This window comes from Octodon degus, unplaced genomic scaffold, assembly GCF_000260255.1.
Source record: "Octodon degus isolate 3935 unplaced genomic scaffold, OctDeg1.0 scaffold00021, whole genome shotgun sequence".
NCBI lineage: Eukaryota > Metazoa > Chordata > Mammalia > Rodentia > Octodontidae > Octodon > Octodon degus.
Window position 1 is genome coordinate 13,674,741 of NW_004524597.1, and position 5,654 is coordinate 13,680,394.

Below are 5,654 nucleotides of genomic sequence, written 5' to 3' on the forward strand. Positions count from 1 at the left end.
ACAGCTCGACTTAACAGCATGGCTTTACTTCTTATATTTCGTTTTTATACTTTTCTGCTGGATGGTTAAGACCAAGATAAAACAAGACCTATACAACAAGAGTTGTAGCTTTTGGGTCTGATAAGGTCAGTGAAATCCCCTCAGGATTCATCCTGAGATCCTGTACCTCAGATTGTAGAACCTTTGTCAGTGTCAGCCATGTGGATGAGTCACAGCCATTGCTTGGCCAATGTGCTCTCTGTGGGGGAGACTTTATCTTAACTCTCCCCATAAAAGATAGATAGATAGATAGATAGATAGATAGATAGATAGATAGATAGATAACTTTTCAGTAAATGGAAAATTGACCTTATTATAAATTGGGCATCTCTTATATTGTGGAAAGATATAAGGGTAAATGCTAAAACTGTATTGTTATACTTTATATTTAGAAGAACATAAATGACCTAATAAGTTCTTCAGCCAGTCGCAAATAAATTCATAAACAAATCTTTAGTGAAAAACCCAGTAAGACTATGTTAAACTTAAAAGCTTAATCATAAAAAAACTAAGGAAAGGAAAAGTGAAAAATAAGGGGAAGATTTAACATAACTAACAAGACTACATGGAAAGGATGTAGGTAGTAAAAGAAAAACATAACCCAGCTTTTAAAAAAAGAAAGAAAAAAAAAAGGCCAGTGAGATAGCTCAGTGGACTAAGCGTCCATGATCCCCAGCATCACATGCCGTACTGGCCCCGTCCCTGGATGTGCTGAGCTGACCCCAGAGACCCAGTCTGGTGGTGCACACTGTAATCCCAGCTCTGAGGATGCTGAAAACAGGAGCACTACGAGTCTGAGCTGCACAGAGATACCCTGTACCAAAGACTTTTTTTAAAAAAAGCAGAACCTTAGAAAGGCCCTTCAGTGAAAGGAAAGGCAGCTTATGAATCTAAGGCAAGAATTTACCCTCATCAGGCACAGAGGAGATACAGGGGGAGGCCACCTTGTGCCTGTTCCCCGGGCCCTAGGCCTTTGCAGAACAGCAGGAAGTTCGCTTTCTTAGTCAGTGCTGTTGAGGGTATGGAGTAACTGGGCCTCTCAGATGCCCCTACTGGGAGTGTTCATTATATCTTGATGTGCAAAGTGCTCAAAGTAGTAATGTGGGTTCCAATATCAAACATCTAAGAATAACCCAGTAAATAAATAAATCGTGATATAGTCCTATTATAGAATACTAGACAACACTGGGAATTTCCTTTTTTTAACCCCAGATGGGTCTCGTTATATACCTCAGACTGACCTTGGACTCATGGGCCTCCTACCTCAGCCTTTTAAGTCTGTCCATTTGACCTTTCTTCTGTCCTTCCTTTTTTTTTTTTTAATACAGTATTTGGGGATTGAACCTACACTGAGCTATATCCTCAGTTGTTTTTTTCCCTTTTTTGAGACGGGCTCACTATGCAGTTCAGGCTTTTTTTCTCTCTTTAAAAACTGTCATATAGTAGGGCCAGCGAGATAACTCAGTGGACTAAGTACCTGCTTTGGCAAGCACAGGGACCAGGGTTTGATACCCAGTCCTGCATGCCACACCAACCCCACCCCCGGAGCACATTGATCGAGTCCAGGTGTGGTGGCACATGCCTGTAATCCCAGCACTAGGTAGGCTGAAAACAGGCTTCAAGTCTGAGCTGCAAGCTGCATAGTGAGACCCTGTACCAACTACATGAATGAAAAAAAATTATCATATAATAAAATTGACCTTGAATGAATACTTGTATAGATTTGTATTACCATCATAGTGAGGATACGGAATAGTTTTATTACCTTGTAACACTCATTTTTGCTAGCTGCCTACACCTCCTGCCAACCCTTAACACTGGCATCTACGCTTCTAGTCTAGTTTTGCCTTTTCTGGAACATTATGTAATGGAATCATGCAATATGTGCTCTTAAGACTGGCTTCTTTCACTCAGCCTGATGCCTCTGAGATTTATCCAAGTCATTTTTGTGTATCAATAGTTCTTTTTTGTTACCGAATAGTATTCTTTGTATAAAAGTATTACATTTGTTTACCTTTTGAAGGAAATTTGAAAAGACATAAAGGTAAGCAAGGAAAGAAGGAAGAAAGAGAGGAAGGGCTGGGTATAGTAGTGCATACCTGTAATCCCAGAACTCAGGTGGCTGAGGCAGAAGAATCATTGAGTTTGAGGTCAGCATGGCTACATAATGAGTTCAAGGACACTTGAAACTACAAAACCAGGCATGGTGGTGCACATCTGTAATCCCAGTGCTGGGGAGGCTGAAACAGGATCACTATGAGTCTGAGCTGCATAGTGAGACCCTGTACCAAATAAATAAATGTTTTTTAATATTAAAAAAGGAGGGGCTGGTGAGATGGCTCAGTGGTCTAAAGCACAGGGACCTCAGTTCAATCCCCCAGCACCGCATGCCAGCCAGCCCCGCCCCCTGTGGGCTGAGCTAGCCACACACACATACACACACAAATAAAAAAAGGGAAATTATAAAACAAGACCCTGTCTCAAAAATAAATCAATAAATAAAGTGAGGAAAGACAGATGGACAGGCATTTGGGTTATTTTCAGGTTAGGGTATGGATGAATACTGATGCTTATAAACATTTTTGTTTAGGTTTTGTTTGAAGAAACCCAGTAATTGTTGGGTTATATGGCATGTATATGTTAGACTATTTAAGAAACTGCCAAACTGTTGTTTTCCAAAATGGCTGTATCATTTTGCATTCCCACCAACAGTATGTGAGAGTTCCAGTTTTTATGTATCTTCACCTGTACTTGGTATTATCAGTATTTTTTAAATATAATTAGGTTTATTGGTACGTTTTAGATATACATAATGATCATATTCATCATGGGGAATTTGATATATTTGATTTCTCTTATTTTTCCCAATCCATTCTCTTCCCTTCAACCCATCCTCCCTTCCCTATTTACAAAGCTTTGTTTCCATTTTATCCTGTATTTTATATCAGTTTTTTCCCCTTTCCCTTCCTTCCTTTTTCCCTTCCCCAGCCCTAGTTCTTCTTTCCTTTTGAAAATGTTTTTCTCATTTCAAAATATCTATTATACATTTTGGTCCTTATTTACTTTTTCAGTCTCTTACACCAGTAGACAGTGTGATGCTTACACATGTAAGTCCAATTTATTTCACTTAAAAGTATGATCTCAAGTTGAATTCTTTTACATAGAAATGCCTCAAATTTATCCTTTTTTAGGACTGAGTAATACTTGATTATATATTTTTTAAAACTTTTTTTTTTTATTTTAGGGAAGGGTCTACAGGGTGTTTAGGGTCTCAATACTAGGTTGGAATCATAGTGATCCTCCCGTTTACAGCCTCCCAAGAGCTCGGATTCAAGCACATGCCACCACACCCAGTCTCAGTTGCTGTCTCAGTGTGTCCAGGGGCGGGGCCGGCATGAACCCCTGGCCCCTGTACCTGCTTGCAGGTGCTTTAATCCCCTGAGCTATTTGGCTGGCCCTAAAATATCATTTTTGTCTCTTTGGTAGGTCAGCATTTGGGCTTATCAGTATTATTCTACTTATCAGTATTATTTTTTAGCCATCCTAATAAGTATATAGTGATTTTAACTTGCATTTCCCTAATGGCTAGTGACATTGAACAGTTTTTATGTGCTTATTTGCTATCCATATATCCTCCTTAATGAAGTATCATTTCAAATCTTTTGCCTTGTTTTTTAGTTGGGTTGTTTGTTTGTTACTGAGTTTTGAGAGTTCTAAGTCCTTCATTGTAAATGTGGCTTACATATACTTTTCTCATTCTATAGATACTCTTATTTTCTTAATGCCATTCAGAAAACAAAAGTTTTAGTATTTGCTTTATAGTTGAGGTAGACCTCAAACTCACAGTCCTCCTGTCTTAACTTTCAAAGTGTTGGAATTACAGGTGTGGGACCACCGTGGCCAGCTTAAAATTTTAACTTTGATAAAGTCCATTTCATAAATTTTCTTTTATGAAGTATATATTGATGTTAAGAACTTCCAAATCCTAGGTCAAAAAGATTTCTTCTTATATTTCATTAAAAAGTTTTATTACTTCTAATTTAGGTCTGTGATCCTGTGTTTGTTGAGGTGTAAAATTTAGGATGAAGTTCATCTTTTTTTCATCTGGCATTATTTGTTGAAAATACTTTTTTTTTTTTAATTGTTTTTGTATCTTTATCAAAAATCAGTTGGCAAGGTCAGTGAGATAGCTCAGCAGTCTAAAGTGCCTGCTTAGGCAAACTTAGGCAAGTGCGCAGGGACTGCAGTTCGATCCCTGGCACATGCCCTGCCAGCCCCGCCCCCAGAGCAGGCTGAGCTGGCCACGAAAAGAAAAAAAACAATCAGTTGGCCAGGTAGTATGTATGATTCTTCCAACTTCATTATTTTTCAACAAATGTTACCTATTCTAGTTCTATTGCTTTTTACATATCTTAGAAATGAGGGGGCCGGGGAGATAGGTGGGGGCCAGGGAGATAGCTCAGTAGAATAAGCGCTTGCCTGGTAAGCACCAAGGGCCTGAGTTCAATCGCAGGTTCCAAAAAAAAAAAATCTAGTAATGACTAGTTTATCCTACCAAAAAAATTACTGACATTTTGAGTGGAATTACCTGAAGTCTATAGGCCAGATTAGAGAGAATTGATATATTTTGCTATGTGGAGTCTATAAAGGTGATATAGATCATGTGCATATTTTATTAGACTTGTATCTAACATTTTTACAATTACTGTAAGTAGTTGTGTTTCTTTAATTTATAATTATACATTGCTAGACAGTATTTGTATATGGAAATACATTTGAGTTTTTTATGTTTACCTTGTATTCTACAACCTTGTTAAACATTTATTAGTTCTAGGATTTTTAATTTAATTTAATTTATTTATTTGTTTTGGTAGATTCCGAGATTTTTTTTTTCTTCAGAGTTTTTTGTTTATTTCATCTTGAGATGTTCACCTGAGCTCCTAACCTTGAACCCCTGGGCTCATACAAACCTCCTGCCTCAGCTTTCTCAGTAGCTGGGACTATAAATGGTGCCTTGATTTGTGAGGTGCTCCCCTAATCATGTTGCCTGCAGATTTGTTGAGAATGGACCTCATTATATCATCCATGAGGGTAATAGAAAACATCTGGCCTCCCTACCATTATTTATGTTAGCTCTGGGGAGGGAAGGGTGTGCCCAGAAACTTTATAGTGAGTTACATTCCCACACTATCCCCTTTTTTGAGGCAAGATCTCACTAAATTACTAAATTACCAAGCTGGGCTTAAATCTGCTATCCTGTCTTCAATTCCCATAGTGCTGGAATTACAGGCATGGACCATACCCAGCCAGCTGTGGGCTTTTGATAGAGGTTCTTCATCAGATTCAAGAACTTCCCCTCTATTGCTAGTTGAGAGTTTTAATCAGTAATAGGTATTGGATCATCATAATGCTTTTTCTGAGTCATTTGGTAATAATCATGTAGTATTTTTTTTTACCTTTATGTGTGTGACACTCGAGACTGAACCCAGGGCTTTTGCAATAAGTACAGTTACAATCTTTTTTATATATTTAATTTTAAGATAGGTTCTCACTAAGTTGTCCAGGCTGGGCTTCAGCTTTAAATCCTCCTGCCTCAGCCTCCAAGAGTGCTATAA

The 5,654-nt window shown here is 38.2% G+C and overlaps 1 protein-coding gene across 4 annotated transcripts in view; it reads left to right on the forward strand.

Moving 5' to 3' along the window:
• Positions 1 to 5,654, forward strand: part of Cltcl1 (clathrin heavy chain like 1) — a 137,162-nt gene that overhangs the window by 110,699 nt on the left and 20,809 nt on the right. The gene's annotated exons all lie outside the window — the stretch shown is intronic.